The sequence below is a fragment of the Somniosus microcephalus genome, chromosome 4, assembly GCF_052327205.1.
Source record: "Somniosus microcephalus isolate GS21.2 chromosome 4, FLI_Smic_1.0, whole genome shotgun sequence".
Taxonomy (NCBI): Eukaryota; Metazoa; Chordata; class Chondrichthyes; order Squaliformes; family Somniosidae; genus Somniosus; species Somniosus microcephalus.
Genome location: NC_140990.1, coordinates 66,884,345 through 66,906,142, shown reverse-complemented (window position 1 = coordinate 66,906,142; position 21,798 = coordinate 66,884,345).

The window sequence follows — 21,798 nt, the reverse complement described above, 5'->3', positions numbered from 1 at the left end:
TATATCAGACAGGAGGAGATTGTTGTCAGTGACTGTGGGGTTGGTTTATATCGGACAGGAGGAGATTGGTGTCAGTGACTGTGGGGTTGGTTTACATCAGACAGAAGGAGACTGGTGTCAGTGACTGTGGGGTTGGTTTATATCAGACAGAAGGAGATTGGTGTCAGTGACTGTGGAGTTGGTTTATATCAGACAGGTGGAGATTGGTGTCAGTGACTGTGGGGTTGGTTTATATCAGACAGGAGGAGATTGGTGTCAGTGACTCTGGCGTTGGTTTATATCAGACAGGAGAAGATTGGTGTCAGTGACTCGGATTGTATTATATCAGACAGGAGGAGATTGGTGTCAGTTACTGTGGGGTTGGTTTCTATCAGACAGGAGGAGATTGGTGACTGTGGGGTTGGTTTTTATCAGACAGGAGCAGATTGGTGTCAGTGACTGTGGGTTTGGTTTCTATCAGACAGGACGAGATTGGTGTCAGTGACTGTAGGGTTGGTTTATTTCAGACAGGAGGAGATTGGTGTCAGTGACTATGGGGTTGGTTTACATCAGACAGGAGGAGATTAGTGTCAGCGACTGTGGGGCTGGTTTATATTAGACAGGAGGAGATTGGTGTCAGTGACTGTGGGGTCGGTTTATATCAGACAGGAGGAGATTGTTGTCTGTGACTGTGGAGTTGGTTTGTATCAGACAGGTGGAGATTGGTGTCAGTGACTGTGGGGTTGGTTTATATCAGACAGGAGGAGATTGGTGTCAGTGACTGTGGCGTTGGTTTATATCAGACAGGAGAAGATTGGTGTCTGTGACTGTGGGGTTGGTTTTTATCAGACAGGAGCAGATTGGTGTCAGTGACTGTGGGTTTGGTTTCTATCAGACAGGACGAGATTGGTGTCAGTGACTGTAGGGTTGGTTTATTTCAGACAGGAGGATATTGGTGTCAGTGACTATGGGGTTGGTTTACATCAGACAGGAGGAGATTAGTGTCAGCGACTGTGGGGCTGGTTTATGTTAGACAGGAGGAGATTGGTGTCAGTGACTGTGCAGTTGGTTTATATCAGACAGGAGGAGATTGGTGTCAGTGACTGTGTGGCTGGTTTATATCAGACAGGAGGAGATTGGTGTCAGTGACTGTGGGGTTGGTTTATATCAGAGAGGAGGAGATTGGTGTCAGTGACTGGGGCTTGTTTATATCAGACAGGAGGAGATTGGTGTCAGTGATTGTGCGCCTGGTTTATATCAGACAGGAGGAGATTGGTATCAGTGACTGGGGCTGGTTTATATCAGACAGGAGGAGATTGGTGTCAGTGACTGTGGGGTTGGTTTATATCAGACAGGAGGAGATTGGTGTCAGTCACTGTGGGGCTGGTTTATATCAGACAGGAGGAGATTGGTGTCAGTGACTGGGGGGTTCATTTATATCAGACTGGAGGAGATTGCTGTTAGTGACTGTGGGGTTGGTTTATATCAGACAGGAGGAGATTGCTGTCAGTGACTGGGATTGGTTTATATCAGACAGTAGGAGATTGGTGTCAGTGACTGGGGCTTGTTTATATCAGACAGGAGGAGATTGGTGTCAGTGACTGGGGCTGGTTTATATCAGACAGCAGGAGATTGGTGTCAGTGACTGGGGGATTGGTTTGTATCAGACAGGAGGAGATTGGTGTCAGTGACTTTGGGGTTGGTTTATATCAGACAGGAGGAGATTGGTGTCAGTGACTTTGGGGCTGGTTTATATCAGACAGGAGGAGATTGGTGTCAGTGACTGTGGGGTTGTTTTATATCAGACAGGAAGAGATTGGTGTCAGTGACTGGGGCTGGATTATATCATACAGGAGGAGATTGGTGTCAGTGACTGTGGGGCTGGTTTATATCAGACAGGAGGAGATTGGTGTCAGTCACTGTGGGACTTGTTTATATCAGACAGGAGGAGATTGGTGTCAGTGACTGGGGCGTTGGTTTATACCAGACAGGAGGAGATTGGTCTCAGAGACTGTGGGGTTGGTTTATGTCAGACAGGAGGAGATTGGTGTCAGTAACTGTGGGGTTGGTTTATATCAGACAGGAGATTGGGGTCTGTGACTGGGGTTGGTTTATATCAGACAGAAGGAGATTGGTGTCAGTGACTGTGGGGTTGATTTATATCAGATAGGAGGAGATTGGTGTCTGTGACTGTGGGGTTGGTTTATATCAGACAGGAGGAGATTGGTGTCAGTGACTGTGGCGTTGGTTTATATCAAACAGGAGAAGATTGGTGTCAGTGACTGTGTGGTTGGTTTATATTAGACAGGAGGAGATTGGTGTCAGTGACTGTGCGGTTGGTTTATATCAGACAGGAGGAGATTGGTGTCAGTGACTGTGCGGTTGGTTTATATCAGACAGGAGGAGATTGCTGTCAGCGACTGTGGGCTGGGACAGGAGGAGATTGGTGTCAGTGACTGGGGTGTTGGTTTATATCAGACAGGAGGAGATTGGTGTCAGTGACTGTGGGGCTGGTTTATATCAGAAAGGAGGAGATTGGTGTCAGTGACTGTGGGGTTGGTTTATATCAGACAGGAGGAGATTGGTGTCAGTGACTGGGGCTGGTTTATATCAGACAGGAGGAGATTGGTGTCAGTGACTGGGATTGGTAGAAATCAGACAGGAGGAGATTGGTGTCAGTGACTGGGGCTGGTTTATATCAGACAGGAGGAGATTGGTGTCAGTGACTGTGGGGTTGGTTTATATCAGACAGGAGGAGATTGCTGTCAGTCACTGTGGGGCTGGTTTATATCAGACAGGTGGAGATTGGTGTCAGTGACTGGGATTGATTGATATCAGACAGGATATCTGGGTGGCATCGTGGTTAGCACTGTTGCCTCACAGCGCCAGGGTCCCGGGTTCGAATCCGGCCCCGGGCGACTGTCTGTGTGGAGTTTGCACATTCTCCCCGTGTTTGTGTGGGTTTCCTCCGGGTGTTCCGGTTTCCTCCCACAGTCCAAAGATGTGCGAGTTAGGTTTATTGGCTGTGAGAAATTGACCCTTAGTGTTAGGGGGATTAAATACGTGGGGTTACGGGGATAGGGTGGGCTATGTGTTGGTGTAGGGATTACGGGGATCGGGTGGGATATGTGTCGGTGCAGGCTCGATGGGCCGAAATGGCCTCTATCTGCACTGTGGGGTTTCTGTGATTCTGTGATTCTGTGAGGAGGAGATTGGTGTCAGTGACTGGGGGGTTGGTTTATATCAGACAGGAGGAGATTGTTGTCAGTGACTGTGGGGTTGGTTTATATCGGACAGGAGGAGATTGGTGTCAGTGACTGTGGGGTTGGTTTACATCAGACAGAAGGAGACTGGTGTCAGTGACTGTGGGGTTGGTTTATATCAGACAGAAGGAGATTGGTGTCAGTGACTGTGGGGTTGGTTTATATCAGACAGGAGGAGATTGGTGTCAGTGACTGGGGCTGGTTTATATCAGACAGGAGGAGATTGGTGTCAGTGACTGGGATTGGTTGAAATCAGACAGGAGGAGATTGGTGTCAGTGACTGGGGCTGGTTTATATCAGACAGGAGGAGATTGGTGTCAGTGACTGTGGGGTTGGTTTATATCAGACAGGAGGAGATTGCTGTCAGTCACTGTGGGGCTGGTTTATATCAGACAGGTGGAGATTGGTGTCAGTGACTGGGATTGATTGATATCAGACAGGATATCTGGGTGGCATAGTGGTTAGCACTGTTGCCTCACAGCGCCAGGGTCCCGGGTTCGAATCCGGCCCCGGGCGACTGTCTGTGTGGAGTTTGCACATTCTCCCCGTGTTTGTGTGGGTTTCCTCCGGGTGTTCCGGTTTCCTCCCACAGTCCAAAGATGTGCGAGTTAGGTTTATTGGCTGTGAGAAATTGACCCTTAGTGTTAGGGGGATTAAATACGTGGGGTTACGGGGATAGGGTGGGCTATGTGTTGGTGTAGGGATTACGGGGATCGGGTGGGATATGTGTCGGTGCAGGCTCGATGGGCCGAAATGGCCTCTATCTGCACTGTGGGGTTTCTGTGATTCTGTGAGGAGGAGATTGGTGTCAGTGACTGGGGGGTTGGTTTATATCAGACAGGAGGAGATTGTTGTCAGTGACTGTGGGGTTGGTTTATATCGGACAGGAGGAGATTGGTGTCAGTGACTGTGGGGTTGGTTTACATCAGACAGAAGGAGACTGGTGTCAGTGACTGTGGGGTTGGTTTATATCAGACTGAAGGAGATTGGTGTCAGTGACTGTGGGGTCGGTTTATATCAGACAGGAGGAGATTGTTGTCTGTGACTGTGGAGTTGGTTTATATCAGACAGGTGGAGATTGGTGTCAGTGACTGTGGGGTTGGTTTATATCAGACAGGAGGAGATTGGTGTCAGTGACTCTGGCGTTGGTTTATATCAGGCAGGAGAAGATTGGTGTCAGTGACTGGGATTGTATTATATCAGACAGGAGGAGATTGGTGTCAGTTACTGTGGGGTTGGTTTCTATCAGACAGGAGGAGATTGGTGACTGTGGGGTTGGTTTTTATCAGACAGGAGCAGATTGGTGTCAGTGACTGTGGGTTTGGTTTCTATCAGACAGGACGAGATTGGTGTCAGTGACTGTAGGGTTGGTTTATGTCAGACAGGAGGAGATTGGTGTCAGTGACTATGGGGTTGGTTTACATCAGACAGGAGGAGATTAGTGTCAGCGACTGTGGGGCTGGTTTATATTAGACAGGAGGAGATTGGTGTCAGTGACTGTGGGGTCGGTTTATATCAGACAGGAGGAGATTGTTGTCTGTGACTGTGGAGTTGGTTTGTATCAGACAGGTGGAGATTGGTGTCAGTGACTGTGGGGTTGGTTTATATCAGACAGGAGGAGATTGGTGTCAGTGACTGTGGCGTTGGTTTATATCAGACAGGAGAAGATTGGTGTCTGTGACTGTGGGGTTGGTTTTTATCAGACAGGAGCAGATTGGTGTCAGTGACTGTGGGTTTGGTTTCTATCAGACAGGACGAGATTGGTGTCAGTGACTGTAGGGTTGGTTTATTTCAGACAGGAGGATATTGGTGTCAGTGACTATGGGGTTGGTTTACATCAGACAGGAGGAGATTAGTGTCAGCGACTGTGGGGTGGTTTATGTTAGACAGGAGGAGATTGGTGTCAGTGACTGTGCGGTTGGTTTATATCAGACAGGAGGAGATTGGTGTCAGTGACTGTGTGGCTGGTTTATATCAGACAGGAGGAGATTGGTGTCAGTGACTGTGGGGTTGGTTTATATCAGACAGGAGGAGATTGGTGTCAGTGACTGGGGCTGGTTTATATCAGACAGGAGGAGATTGGTGTCAGTGATTGTGCGGCTGGTTTATATCAGACAGGAGGAGATTGGTGTCGGTGACTGGGATTGGTTGAAATCAGACAGGAGGAGATTGGTATCAGTGACTGGGGCTGGTTTATATCAGACAGGAGGAGATTGGTGTCAGTGACTGTGGGGTTGGTTTATATCAGACAGGAGGAGATTGGTGTCAGTCACTGTGGGGCTGGTTTATATCAGACAGGAGGAGATTGGTGTCAGTGACTGGGGGGTTGGTTTATATCAGACACGAGGAGATTGGTGTCAGTGACTGTGGGGTTGGTTTATATCAGACAGGAGGAGATTCGTGGCAATGACTGTGGGGCTGGTTTATATCAGACAGAAGGAGATTGGTGTCAGTGACTGTGGGGTTGGTTTATATCAGAAGCAGGAGATTGGTGTCAGTGACTGTGGGGTTGGTTTATATCAGACAGGAGGAGATTGGTGTCAGTGACTCTGGCGTTGGTTTATATCAGACAGGAGAAGATTGGTGTCAGTGACTGGGATTGTTTTATATCAGACAGGAGGAGATTGGTGTCAGTTACTGTGGGGTTGGTTTCTATCAGACAGGAGGAGATTGGAGTCTGTGACTGTGGGGTTGGTTTTTATCAGGCAGGAGCAGATTGGTGTCAGTGACTGTGGGTTTGGTTTCTATCAGACAGGACGAGATTGGTGTCAGTGACTGTAGGGTTGGTTTATTTCAGACAGGAGGAGATTGGTGTTAAGTGACTATGGGGTTGGTTTACATCAGACAGGAGGAGATTAGTGTCAGCGACTGTGGGGCTGGTTTATATTAGACAGGAGGAGATTGGTGTCAGTGACTGTGGGGTCGGTTTATATCAGACAGGAGGAGATTGTTGTCTGTGACTGTGGAGTTGGTTTATATCAGACAGGTGGAGATTGGTGTCAGTGACTGTGGGGTTGGTTTATATCAGACAGGAGGAGATTGGTGTCAGTGACTGTGGCGTTGGTTTATATCAGACAGGAGAAGATTGGTGTCTGTGACTGTGGGGTTGGTTTTTATCAGACAGGAGCAGATTGGTGTCAGTGACTGTGGGTTTGGTTTCTATCAGACAGGACGAGATTGGTGTCAGTGACTGAAGGGTTGGTTTATTTCAGACAGGAGGAGATTGGTGTCAGTGACTATGGGGTTGGTTTACATCAGACAGGAGGACATTAGTGTCAGCGACTGTGGGGCTGGTTTATATTAGACAGGAGGAGATTGGTGTCAGTGACTGTGCGGTTGGTTTATATCAGACAGGAGGAGATTGGTGTCAGTGACTGTGTGGCTGGTTTATATCAGACAGGAGGAGATTGGTGTCAGTGACTGTGGGCTTGGTTTATATCAGACAGGAGGAGATTGGTGTCAGTGACTGGGGCTGGTTTATATCAGACAGGAGGAGATTGGTGTCAGTGACTGTGCGGCTGGTTTATATCAGACAGGAGGAGATTGGTGTGAGTGACTGGGTTTGGTTGAAATCAGACAGGAGGAGATTGGTATCAGTGACTGGGGCTGGTTTATATCAGACAGGAGGAGATTGGTGTCAGTGACTGTGGGGTTGGTTTATATCAGACAGGAGGAGATTGGTGTCAGTCACTGTGGGGCTGGTTTATATCAGACAGGAGGAGATTGGTGTCAGTGACTGGGGGGTTGGTTTATATCAGACACGAGGAGATTGGTGTCAGTGACTGTGGGGTTGGTTTATATCAGACAGGAGGAGATTCGTGGCAATGAGTGTGGGGTTGGTTTATATCAGACAGAAGGAGATTGGTGTCAGTGACTGTGGGGTTGGTTTATACCAGAAGCAGGAGATTGGTGTCAGTGACTGTGGGGTTGGTTTATATCAGACAGGAGGAGATTGGTGTCAGTGACTGTGGGGTTGGTTTATATCAGACAGGAGGAGATTGCTGTCAGTGACCGTGGGGTTTGTTTATAACAGACAGGAGGAGATTGGTGTCAGTGACTGTGAGTTTGGTTTCTATCAGACAGGACGAGATTGGTGTCAATGACTGTGGGGTTGGTTTATATCAGACCGGAGGAGACTGGTGTCAGTGACTATGGGGATGGTTTATATCAGACAGGAGAAGATTGTTGTCAGTGACTGGGGTTTGTTTATATCAGACAGGAGGAGATTGGTGTCAGTTACTGTGGGGTTGGTTTATATCAAACCGGAGGAGATTCGTATCAGTGACTTTGGCGTTGGTTTATATCAGACAGGAGGAGATTGGTGTCAGTGACTGTGGGGTTGGTTTATATCAGGCAGGAGGAGATTCGTGTCAGTGACTGTGGTTGGTTTATATCAGACAGGAGGAGATTAGTGTCAGTGACTGGGGTTGGTTTATATCAGACAGGAGGAGATTGGTGTCAGTGACTTTGGGGTTAGTTTATCTCAGACAGGAGGAGATTGGTGTCAGTGACTGGGGCTGGTTTATATCAGAAAGGAGGAGATTGGTGTCAGTGACTGTGCGGCTGGTCTTATATCAGACAGGAGGAGGTTGGTGTCAGTGACTGGGATTGTTTGAAATCAGAAAGGAGGAGATTGATGTTAGTGACTGTGGGGTTGGTTTATATCAGACAGGAGGATATTGGTGTCAGTCACTGGGGCTGGTTTGTATCAGACAGGAGGAGATTGGTGTCAGTGACTGGGATTGGTTGATATCAGAGAGGAGCAGATTGGTGTCAGTGACTGGGGGGTTGGTTTATATCAGACAGGAGGGGAATGGTGTCAGTGACTGTGGGGTTGGTTTATATCAGACAGGAGGAGATTGGTTTCAGTGACTTTGGGGTTGATTTATATCAGACAGAAGGATATTGGTGTCAGTGACTGTGGGGTTGGTTTATATCAGACAGCAGGAGATTGGTGTCAGTGACTGTGGGGTTGGTTTATATCAGACAGGAGGAGATTGGTGTCAGTGACTGTGGGGTTGGTTTACATCAGGCAGGAGATTGGTGTCAGTGACTGGGGTTGGTTTCTATCAGACAGAAGGAGATTGGTGTCAGTGACTGTGGGCTTGATTTATATCAGACAGGAGGAGATTGGTGTCTGTTACTGTGTGGTTGGTTTATATCAGACAGGTGGAGATTGGTGTCAGTGACTGTGGGGTTGGTTTATATCAGACAGGAGGAGATTGGTGTCAGTGACTGTGGCGTTGGTTTATATCAGACAGGAGGAGATTGGTGTCAGTGGCTGAGATTGTTTTATATCAGACAGGAGGAGATTGGTGTCAGTGACTGTGGGGTTGGTTTCTATCAGACAGTAGGAGATTGGTGTCTGTGACTGTGGTGCCGATTTAGATCAGACAGGAGGAGATTGGTGTCAGTGACTGTGCATTTGGTTTCTATCAGACAGGTCGAGATTGGGAGTCAGTGACTGTGGGGTTGGTTTATATCAGACAGGAGAAGATTGGTGTCAGTGACTGGGGTTTGTTTATATCAGACAGGAGGAGATTGGTGTCAGTTACTGTGGGGTTGGTTTATATCAAACCGGAGGAGATTCGTATCAGTGACTGTGGGTTTGGTTTATATCAGACAGGAGGAGATTGGTGTCAGTGACTGTGTGGTTGGTTTATATCAGACAGGAGGAGATTGGTGTCAGTGACTGTGGGGTTGGTTTCTGTCAGACGGGGGAGATTGGTGTCAGGGACTGTGTGATTGGTTTATATCAGACAGGAGGAGATTGGTGTCAGTGACTGTGGGGTTGGATTATATCAGACAGGAGGAGATTAGTGTCAGCAACTGTGGGGCTGGTTTATATTAGACAGGAGGAGATTGGTGTCAGTGACTGTGGGGTTGGTTTCTGTCAGACGGGGGAGATTGGTGTCAGTGACTGGGGGGTTGGATTATATCAGACAGGAGGAGATTGGTGTCAGTGACTGCGGGGTTGGTTTATATCAGACAGGAGGAGATTGGTGTCAGTGACTGTGGGGCTGGTTTATATCAGACAGGAGGAGATTGGTGTCAGTGACTGTGGGGCTGGTTTATATCAGACAGGAGGAGATTGGTGTCAGGGACTGTGGGATTGCTTTATATCAGACAGGAGGAGATTAGTGTCAGTGACTGGGGCTGGTTTATATCAGACAGGAGGAGACTGGTGTTCGTGACTGTGCAGCTGGTTTATATCAGACAGGAGGAGATTGGTGTCAGTGACTGGGATTGGTTGAAATCAGACAGGAGGAGATTGGTGTCAGTGACTGGGGCTGGTTTACATCAGACAGGAGGAGATTGGTGTCAGTGACTGTGGGGCTGGTTTATATCAGACAGGAGGAGATTGGTGTCAGTCACTGTGGGGCTGGTTTATATCAGACAGGAGGAGATTGGTGTCAGTGACTGGGATTGGTTTATATCAGACAGGAGGAGATTGGTGTCAGTGACTGTGGGGTTGGTTTATATCAGACAGGAGGAGATTGGTGTCAGTGACTGTGGGGTGGGTTTATATCAGACAGGAGGAGATTGGTGTCAATGACTGTGGTTGGTTTATATCAGACAGGAGGAGATTGGTGTCAGTGACTGTCGGGTTGCTTTATATCAGGCAGGAGGAGACTGGTGTCAGTGACCTTGTGGTTGGTTTATATCAGACAGGAGGAGATTGGTGTCAGTGACTGCGGTTGGTTTATATCAGACAGGAGGAGATTAGTGTCAGTGACTGGGGTTGGTTTATATCAGACAGGAGGAGAATGGTGTCAGTGGCTTTGTGGTAGGTTTATATCAGACAGGAGGTGATTGGTGTCAGTGACTGTGGGGTTGGTTTACATCAGACAGGAGATTGGTGTCAGTGACTGTGGGTTAGGTTTCTATCAGACAGGACGAGATTGGTGTCAGTGACTGTGGGGTTGGTTTATATCAGACAGGAGGAGATTGGTGTCAGTGACTATGGGATCGGTTTATATCAGACAGGACATGATTGGTGTCAGTGACTGGGGTTTGTTTGTATCAGACAGGAGGAGATTGGTGTCAGTTACTGTGGGGTTGGTTTATATCAAACCGGAGGAGATTCGTATCAGTGACTGTGGCGTTGGTTTATATCAGACAGGAGGAGATTGGTGTCAGTGACTGTGGGGTTGGTTTATATCAGGCAGGAGGAGATTCGTGTCAGTGACTGTGGTTGGTTTATATCAGACAGGAGGAGATTAGTGTCAATGACTGGGGTTGGTTTATATCAGACAGGAGGAGATTGGTGTCAGTGACTTTGGGGTTAGTTTATCTCAGACAGGAGGAGATTGGTGTCAGTGACTGGGGCTGGTTTATATCAGAAAGGAGGAGATTGGTGTCAGTGACTGTGCGGCTGGTCTTATATCAGACAGGAGGAGATTGGTGTCAGTGACTGGGATTGTTTGAAATCAGAAAGGAGGAGATTGGTGTCAGTGACTGTGGGGTTGGTTTATATCAGACAGGAGGAGATTGGTGTCAGTCACTGTGGGGCTGGTTTATATCAGACAGGAGGAGATTGGTGTCAGTGACTGGGATTGGTTGATATCAGAGAGGAGCAGATTGGTGTCAGTGACTGGGGGGTTGGTTTATATCAGACAGGAGGGGAATGGTGTCAGTGACTGTGGGGTTGGTTTATATCGGACAGGAGGAGATTGGTTTCAGTGACTTTGGGGTTGGTTTATATCAGACAGAAGGATATTGCTGTCAGTGACTGTGGGGTTGGTTTATATCAGACAGGAGGAGATTGGTGTCAGTGACTGTGGGGTTGGTTTATATCAGACAGGAGGAGATTGGTGTCAGTGACTGTGGGGTTGGTTTACATCAGGCAGGAGATTCGTGTCAGTGACTGGGGTTGGTTTCTATCAGACAGAAGGAGATTGGTGTCAGTGACTGTGGGCTTGATTTATATCAGACAGGAGGAGATTGGTGTCTGTTACTGTGTGTTTGGTTTATATCAGACAGGTGGAGATTGGTGTCAGTGACTGTGGGGTTGGTTTATATCAGACAGGAGGAGATTGGTGTCAGTGACTGTGGCGTTGGTTTATATCAGACAGGAGGAGATTGGTGTCAGTGGCTGAGATTGTTTTATATCAGACAGGAGGAGATTGGTGTCAGTGACTGTGGGGTTGGTTTCTATCAGACAGTAGGAGATTGGTGTCTGTGACTGTGGTGCCGATTTAGATCAGACAGGAGGAGATTGGTGTCAGTGACTGTGCATTTGGTTTCTATCAGACAGGACGAGATTGGGAGTCAGTGACTGTGGGGTTGGTTTATATCAGACAGGAGAAGATTGGTGTCAGTGACTGGTGTTTGTTTATATCAGACAGGAGGAGATTGGTGTCAGTTACTGTGGGGTTGGTTTATATCAAACCGGAGGAGATTCGTATCAGTGACTGTGGGTTTGGTTTATATCAGACAGGAGGAGATTGGTGTCAGTGACTGTGTGGTTGGTTTATATCAGACAGGAGGAGATTGGTGTCAGTGACTGTGGGGTTGGTTTCTGTCAGACGGGGGAGATTGGTGTCAGGGACTGTGTGATTGGTTTATATCAGACAGGAGGAGATTGGTGTCAGTGACTGTGGGGTTGGATTATATCAGACAGGAGATTGGTGTCAGTGACTGTGGGGCTGGTTTATATTAGACAGGAGGAGATTGGAGTCAGTGACTATGGGGTTGGTTTCTGTCAGACGGGGGAGATTGGTGTCAGTGACTGGGGGGTTGGATTATATCAGACAGGAGGAGATTGGTGTCAGTGACTGCGGGGTTGGTTTATATCAGACAGGAGGAGAATGGTGTCAGTGACTGTGGGGCTGGTTTATATCAGACAGGAGGAGATTGGTGTCATTGATTGTGCGGCTGGTTTATATCAGACAGGAGGAGATTGGTGTCAGGGACTGTGGGATTGCTTTATATCAGACAGGAGGAGATTAGTGTCAGTGACAGGGGCTGGTTTATATCAGACAGGAGGAGACTGGTGTTCGTGACTGTGCAGCTGGTTTATATCAGACAGGAGGAGATTGGTGTCAGTGACTGGGATTGGTTGAAATCAGACAGGAGGAGATTGGTGTCAGTGACTGGGGCTGGTTTACATCAGACAGGAGGAGATTGGTGTCAGTGACTGTGGGGCTGGTTTATATCAGACAGGAGGAGATTGGTGTCAGTCACTGTGGGGCTGGTTTATATCAGACAGGAGGAGATTGGTGTCAGTGACTGGGATTGGTTTATATCAGACAGGAGGAGATTGGTGTCAGTGACTGTGGGGTTGGTTTATATCAGACAGGAGGAGATTGGTGTCAGTGACTGTGGGGTGGGTTTATATCAGACAGGAGGAGATTGGTGTCAATGACTGTGGTTGGTTTATATCAGACAGGAGGAGATTGGTGTCAGTGACTGTCGGGTTGCTTTATATCAGGCAGGAGGAGACTGGTGTCAGTGACCTTGTGGTTGGTTTATATCAGACAGGAGGAGATTGGTGTCAGTGACTGCGGTTGGTTTATATCAGAGAGTTGGAGATTAGTGTCAGTGACAGGGGTTGGTTTATATCAGACAGGAGGAGAATGGTGTCAGTGGCTTTGTGGTAGGTTTATATCAGACAGGAGGTGATTGGTGTCAGTGACTGTGGGGTTGGTTTACATCAGACAGGAGATTGGTGTCAGTGACTGTGGGTTAGGTTTCTATCAGACAGGACGAGATTGGTGTCAGTGACTGGGGTTTGTTTATATCAGACAGGAGGAGATTGGTGTCAGTGACTATGGGGTCGGTTTATATCAGACAGGACATGATTGGTGTCAGTGACTGGGGTTTGTTTATATCAGACAGGAGGAGATTGGTGTCAGTTACTGTGGGGTTGGTTTATATCAAACCGGAGGAGATTCGTATCAGTGACTGTGGCGTTGGTTTATATCAGACAGGAGGAGATTGGTGTCAGTGACTGTGGGGTTGGTTTATATCAGGCAGGAGGAGATTCGTGTCAGTGACTGTGGTTGGTTTATATCAGACAGGAGGAGATTAGTGTCAGTGACTGGGGTTGGTTTATATCAGACAGGAGGAGATTGGTGTCAGTGACTTTGGGGTTAGTTTATCTCAGACAGGAGGAGATTGGTGTCAGTGACTGGGGCTGGTTTATATCAGAAAGGAGGAGATTGGTGTCAGTGACTGTGCGGCTGGTCTTATATCAGACAGGAGGAGATTGGTGTCAGTGACTGGGATTGTTTGAAATCAGAAAGGAGGAGATTGGTGTCAGTGACTGTGGGGTTGGTTTATATCAGACAGGAGGAGATTGGTGTCAGTCACTGTGGGGCTGGTTTATATCAGACAGGAGGAGATTGGTGTCAGTGACTGGGATTGGTTGATATCAGAGAGGAGCAGATTGGTGTCAGTGACTGGGGGGTTGGTTTATATCAGACAGGAGGGGAATGGTGTCAGTGACTGTGGGGTTGGTTTATATCAGACAGGAGGAGATTGGTTTCAGTGACTTTGGGGTTGGTTTATATCAGACAGAAGGATATTGGTGTCAGTGACTGTGGGGTTGGTTTATATCAGACAGGAGGAGATTGGTGTCAGTGACTGTGGGGTTGGTTTATATCAGACAGGAGGAGATTGGTGTCAGTGACTGTGGGCTTGGTTTATATCAGACAGGAGGAGATTGGTGTCTGTTACTGTGTGGTTGGTTTATATCAGACAGGTGGAGATTGGTGTCAGTGACTTTGGGGTTGGTTTATATCAGACAGGAGGAGATTGGTGTCTGTTACTGTGTGGTTGGTTTATATCAGACAGGTGGAGATTGGTGTCAGTGACTGGGGTTGGTTTCTATCAGACAGAAGGAGATTGGTGTCAGTGACTGTGGGCTTGGTTTATATCAGACAGGAGGAGATTGGTGTCTGTTACTGTGTGGTTGGTTTATATCAGACAGGTGGAGATTGGTGTCAGTGACTTTGGGGTTGGTTTATATCAGACAGGAGGAGATTGGTGTCAGTGACTTTGGGGTTGGTTTATATCAGACAGGAGGAGATTGGTGTCAGTGGCTGAGATTGTTTTATATCAGACAGGAGGAGATTGGTGTCAGTGACTGTGGGGTTGGTTTCTATCAGACAGTAGGAGATTGGTGTCTGTGACTGTGGTGCCGATTTAGATCAGACAGGAGGAGATTGGTGTCAGTGACTGTGCATTTGGTTTCTATCAGACAGGTCGAGATTGGGAGTCAGTGACTGTGGGGTTGGTTTATATCAGACAGGAGAAGATTGGTGTCAGTGACTGGGGTTTGTTTATATCAGACAGGAGGAGATTGGTGTCAGTGACTGTGTGGTTGGTTTATATCAGACAGGAGGAGATTGGTGTCAGTGACTGTGGGGTTGGTTTCTGTCAGACGGGAGAGATTGGTGTCAGGGACTGTGGGATTGGTTTATATCAGACAGGAGGAGATTGGTGTCAGTGACTGTGGGGTTGGATTATATCAGACAGGAGGAGATTAGTGTCAGCAACTGTGGGGCTGGTTTATATCAGACAGGAGGAGATTGGTGTCAGTGACTGGGGGGTTGGATTATATCAGACAGGAGGAGATTGGTGTCAGTGACTGTGGGGCTGGTTCATATCAGACAGGAGGAGATTGGTGTCAGTGACTGTGGGGCTGGATTATATCAGACAGGAGGAAATTGGTGTCAGTGACTGTGGGATTGCTTTATATCAGACAGGATGAGATTAGTGTCAGTGACTGGGGCTGGTTTATATCAGACAGGAGGAGATTGGTGTCAGTGACTGTGGGGTTGGTTTCTGTCAGACGGGGGAGATTGGTGTTAGTGACTGTGCAGCTGGTTTATATCAGACAGGAGGAGGTTGGTGTCAGTGACTGGGAATGGTTGAAATCAGACAGGAGGAGATTGGTGTCAGTGACTGTGGGGCTGGTTTATATCAGACAGGAGGAGATTGGTGTCAGTCACTGTGGGGCTGGTTTATATCAGACAGGAGGAGATTGGAGTCAGTGACTGGGATTGGTTTATATCAGACAGGAGGAGATTGGTATCAGTGACTGTGGGGTTGGTTTATATCAGACAGGAGGAGATTGGTGTCAGTGACTGTGGGGTAGGTTTATATCAGACAGGAGGAGATTGGTGTCAATGACTGTCGGGTTGCTTTATATCAGACAGGAGGAGATTGGTGTCAGTGACTTTGTGCTTGGTTTATATCAGACAGGAGGAGATTGGTGTCAGTGACTGTGGGGTTGGTTTACATCAGACAGGAGATTGGTGTCAGTGACTGTGGGTTAGGTTTCTATCAGACAGGACGAGATTGGTGTCAGTGACTGTGGGGTTGGTTTATATCAGACAGGAGGAGATTGGTGTCAGTGACTATGGGGTCGGTTTATATCAGACAGGACATGATTGGTGTCAGTGACTGGGGTTTGTTTATATCAGACAGGAGGAGATTGGTGTCAGTGACTGTGGGGTTGGTTTATATCAGACAGGACATGATTGGTGTCAGTGACTGGGGTTGGTTTCTGTCAGACGGGGGAGATTGGTGTCAGGGACTGTGGGATTGGTTTATATCAGACAGGAGGAGATTGGTGTCAGTGACTGTGGGGTTGGTTTATATCAGCCAGGAGGAGATTGGTGTCAGTGACTGTGAGCTTGGTTTCTGTCAGACAGGACGAGATTGGTGTCAATGACTGGGGTTTGTTTATATCAGACAGGAGGAGATTGGTGTCAGTGACTGTGGGGTTGGTTTATATCAGACAGGACATGATTGGTGTCAGTGACTGGGGTTGGTTTCTGTCAGACGGGGGAGATTGGTGTCAGGGACTGTGGGATTGGTTTATATCAGACAGGAGGAGATTGGTGTCAGTGACTGTGGGGTTGGTTTATATCAGCCAGGAGGAGATTGGTGTCAGTGACTGTGAGCTTGGTTTCTGTCAGACAGGACGAGATTGGTGTCAATGACTGTGGGGTTGATTTATATCAGACAGGAGGAGACTGGTGTCAGTGACTATGGTGTTGGTTTATATCAGACAGGAGAAGATTGGTGTCAGTGACTGGGGTTTGTTTATATCAGACAGGAGGAGATTGGTGTCAGTTACTGTGGGGTTGGTTGATATCAAACCGGAGGAGATTCGTATCAGTGACTGTGGGGTTGGTTTATATCAGACAGGAGGAGATTGGTGTCAGTGACTGTGGGGTTGGTTTATATCAGACAGGAGGAGATTAGTGTCAGTGACTGTGGGGCTGGTTTATATCAGACAGGAGGTGAATGGTGTCAGTGACTGTGGGGTTGGTTTCTGTCAGACGGGGGAGATTGGTGTCAGGGACTGTGGGATTGATTTATATCAGACGGGAGGAGATTAGTGTCAGTGACTGTGGGGCTGGTTTATATCAGACAGGAGGAGATTAGTGTCAGTGACTGTGGAGTTGCTTTATATCAGAAAAGAGGAGATTGGTGTCAGTGACTGTGGGATTGTTTTATATCAGACAGGAGAAGATTGGTGTCAGTGACTGTGGGGTTGGTTTGTATCAGACAGGAGGAGATTGGTGTCAGTGACTGTGGGGTTGGTTTATATCAGACAGGAGGAGATTGGTGTCAGTGACTGTGGGATTCGTTTATATCAGACAGGAGGAGATTGGTGTCAGTGACTGTGTGGTTGTTTTATATCAGACAAGAGGAGATTGGTTTCCGTGACTGGGATAGGTTTATATCAGTCAGGAGGAGATTGGTGTCAGTGACTGGGGCTGGTTTATATCAGACAGGAGGAGATTGGTGTCAGTGACTGTTGGGTTGGTTTATATCAGACAGGAGGGGTTTGGTGTCAGTGACTGTGGGGTTGGTTTATATCAGACCGGAGGAGATTGGTGTCAGTGACTGTGGGGTAGGTTTATATCAGACAGCAGGAGATTGGTGTCAGTGACTGTGGGGTGGGTTTATATCAGACAGGAGGAGAATGGTGTCAATGACTGGGGTTGGTTTATATCAGACAGGAGGAGATTGGTGTCAGTGAGTTTCGGTTGGTTTATATCAGACAGGAGGAGATTGGTGTCAGTGACTTTGGGGTTGGCTTATATCAGACAGGAGGAGATTCGTGTCAGTGACTGTGGTTGGTTTATATCAGACAGGAGGAGATTAGTGTCAGTGACTGGGGCTGGTTTATATCAGAAAGGAGGAGATTGGTGTCAGTGACTGTACGGCTGGTCTTATATCAGACAGGAGGAGATTGGTGTCAGTGACTGGGATTGTTTGAAATCAGACAGGAGGAGATTGGTGTCAGTGACTGTGGGGTTGGTTTATATCAGACAGGAGGAGATTGGTGTCAGTCACTGTGGGGCTGGTTTATATCAGACGGGAGGAGATTGGTGTCAGTGACTGGGATTGGTTGATATCAGAGAGGAGGAGAAAGGTGTCAGTGACTGGGGGATTGGTTTATATCAGACAGGAGGGGAATGGTGTCAGTGACTGTGGGGTTGGTTTATATCAGACAGGAGGAGATTGGTTCCAGTGACTTTGGTGTTGGTTTATATCAGACAGAAGGAGATTGGTGTCAGTGACTGTGGGGTTGGTTTATATCAGACAGGAGGAGATTGGTGTCAGTGACTGTGGGGTTGGTTTATATCAGACAGGTGGAGATTGGTGTCAGTGACTGTGGGGTTGGTTTTCATCAGGCAGGATATTGGTGTCAATGACTGGGGTTTGTTTATATCAGACAGGAGGAGATTGGTGTCAGTTACTGTGGGGTTGGTTTATATCAAACCGGAGTAGATTCGTATCAGTGACTGTGGGTTTGGTTTATATCAGACAGGAGGAGATTGGTGTCAGTGACTGTGTGGTTGGTTTATATCAGACAGGAGGAGATTGGTGTCAGTGACTGTGGGGTTGATTTCTGTCAGACGGGGGAGATTATTGTCAGGGACTGTGGGATTGGTTTATATCAGACAGGAGGAGATTGGTGTCAGTGACTGTGGGGTTGCATTATATCAGACAGGAGGAGATTAGTGACAGCAACTGTGGGGCTGGTTTATATTTGACAGGAGGAGATTAGTTTCAGTGACTGGGGGGTTGGATTATATCAGACAGGAGGAGATTGGTGTCAGTGACTGTGGGGCTGGTTTATATCAGACAGGAGGAGATTGGTGTCAGTGACTGCGGGGTTGGTTTATATCAGACAGGAGGAGATTGGTGTCAGTGACTGTGGGGCTGGTTTATATCAGACAGGAGGAGATTGGTGTCAGTGACTGTGGGTTTGGTTTATATCAGACAGGAGGAGATTGGTGTCAGTGACTGGGGCTGGTTTATATCAGACAGGAGGAGACTGGTTTCAGTGACTGTGCAGCTGGTTTATATCAGACAGGAGGAGATTGGTGTCAGTGACAGGGATTGGTTGAAATCAGACAGGAGGAGATTGGTGTCAGTGACTGGGGCTGGTTTATATCAGACAGGAGGAGATTGGTGTCAGTGACTGTGGGGCTGGTTTATATCAGACAGGAGGAGATTGGTGTCAGTGACTGGGGCTGGTTTATATCAGACAGGAGGAGACTGGTGTCAGTGACTGTGCAGCTGGTTTATATCAGACAGGAGGAGATTGGTGTCAGTGACTGTGGGGTTGGTTTGTATCAAACAGGAGGAGATTGGTGTCAGTGACTGGGGCTGGTTTATATCAGACAGGAGGAGATTGGTGTCAGTGACTGTGCGGCTGGTTTATATCAGACAGGAGGAGATTGGTGTCAGTGACTGGGATTGATTGAAATCAGACAGGAGGAGATTGGTATCAGTGACTGGGGCTGGTTTATATCAGACAGGAGGAGATTGGTGTCAGTGACTGTGGGGTTGGTTTATATCAGACAGGAGGAGATTGGTGTCAGTGACTTTGGGGTTGGCTTATATCAGACAGGAGGAGATTCGTGTCAGTGACTGTGGTTGGTTTATATCAGACAGGAGGAGATTAGTGTCAGTGACTGGGGTTGGTTTGTATCAGACAGGAGGAGATTGGTGTCAGTGACTTTGGGGTTAGTTTATCTCAGACAGGAGGAGATTGGTTTCAGTGACTGGGGCTGGTTTATATCAGAAAGGAGGAGATTGGTGTCAGTGACTGTACGTCTGGTCTTATATCAGACAGGAGGAGATTGGTATCAGTGACTGGGATTGTTTGAAATCAGACAGGAGGAGATTGGTGTCAGTGACTGTGGGGTTGGTTTATATCAGACAGGAGGAGATTGGTGTCAGTCACTGTGGGGCTGGTTTATATCAGACAGGAGGAGATTGGTGTCAGTGACTGGGATTGGTTGATATCAGAGAGGAGGAGATTGGTGTCAGTGACTGGGGGATTGGTTTATATCAGACAGGAGGGGAATGGTGTCAGTGACTGTGGGGTTGGTTTATATCAGACAGGAGGAGATTGGTTTCAGTGACTTTGGTGTTGGTTTATATCAGACAGAAGGAGATTGGTGTCAGTGACTGTGGGGTTGGTTTATATCAGACAGGAGGAGATTGGTGTCAGTGACTGTGGGGTTGGTTTATATCAGACAGGAGGAGATTTGTGTCAGTGACTGTGGGGTTGGTTTTCATCAGGCAGGATATTGGTGTCAGTGACTGGGGTTTGTTTATATCAGACAGGAGGAGATTGGTGTCAGTTACTGTGGGGTTGGTTTATATCAAACCGGAGGAGATTCGTATCAGTGACTGTGGGTTTGGTTTATATCAGACAGGAGGAGATTGGTGTCAGTGACTGTGTGGTTGGTTTATATCAGACAGGAGGAGATTGGTGTCAGTGACTGTGGGGTTGATTTCTGCCAGACGGGGGAGATTGGTGTCAGGGACTGTGGGATTGGTTTATATCAGACAGGAGGAGATTGGTGTCAGTGACTGTGGGGTTGGATTATATCAGACAGGAGGAGATTAGTGACAGCAACTGTGGGGCTGGTTTATATTAGACAGGAGGAGATTAGTTTCAGTGACTGGGGGGTTGGATTATATCAGACAGGAGGAGATTGGTGTCAGTGACTGCGGGGTTGGTTTATATCAGACAGGAGGAGATTGGTGTCAGTGACTGTGGGGCTGGTTTATATCAGACAGGAGGAGGTTGGTGTCAGTGACTGTGGGTTTGGTTTATATCAGACAGGAGGAGATTGGTGTCAGTGACTGGGGCTGGTTTATATCAGACAGGAGGAGACTGGTGTCAGTGACTGTGCAGCTGGTTTATATCAGACAGGAGGAGATTGGTGTCAGTGACAGGGATTGGTTGAAATCAGACAGGAGGAGATTGGTGTCAGTGACTGGGGCTGGTTTATATCAGACAGGAGGAGATTGGTGTCAGTGACTGTGGGGCTGGTTTATATCAGACAGGAGGAGATTGGTGTCAGTGACTGGGGCTGGTTTATATCAGACAGGAGGAGACTGGTGTCAGTGACTGTGCAGCTGGTTTATATCAGACAGGAGGAGATTGGTGTCAGTGACTGTGGTGTTGGTTTATATCAAACAGGAGGAGATTGGTGTCAGTGACTGGGGCTGGTTTATATCAGACAGGAGGAGATTGGTGTCAGTGACTGTGCGGCTGGTTTATATCAGACAGGAGGAGATTGGTGTCAGTGACTGGGATTGGTTGAAATCAGACAGGAGGAGATTGGTATCAGTGACTGGGGCTAGTTTATATCAGACAGGAGGAGATTGGTGTCAGTGACTGTGGGGTTGGTTTATATCAGACAGGAGGAGATTGGTGTCAGTCACTGTGGGGCTGGTTTATATCAGACAGGAGGAGATTGGTGTCAGTGACTGGGGGGTTGGTTTATATCAGACACGAGGAGATTGGTGTCAGTGACTGTGGGGTTGGTTTATATCAGACAGGCGGAGATTCGTGGCAATGACTGTGGGGTTGGTTTATATCAGACAGAAGGAGATTGGTGTCAGTGACTGTGGGGTTGGTTTATATCAGAAGCAGGAGATTGGTGTCAGTGACTGTGGGGTTGGTTTATATCAGACAGGAGGAGATTGGTGTCAGTGACTGTGGGGTTGGTTTATATCAGACAGGAGGAGATTGCTGTCAGTGACTGTGGGGTTGGTTTATATCAGACAGGAGGAGATTGGTGTCAGTGACTGTGAGTTTGGTTTCTATCAGACAGGACGAGATTGGTGTCAATGACTGTGGGGCTGGTTTATATCAGACCGGAGGAGATTGGTGTCAGTGACTGTGAGTTTGGTTTCTATCAGACAGGAGGAGATTGGTGTCAGTGACTGTGGGGTTGGTTTATATCAGACAGGAGAAGATTGTTGTCAGTGACTGGGGTTTGTTTATATCAGACAGGAGGAGATTGGTGTCAGTTACTGTGGGGTTGGTTTATATCAGGCAGGAGGAGATTCGTGTCAGTGACTGTGGTTGGTTTATATCAGACAGGAGGAGATTAGTGTCAGTGACTGGGGTTGGTTTATATCAGACAGGAGGAGATTGATGTCAGTGACTTTGGGGTTAGTTTATCTCAGACAGGAGGAGATTGGTGTCAGTGACTGGGGCTGGTTTATATCAGAAAGGAGGAGATTGGTGTCAGTGACTGTGCGGCTGGTCTTATAT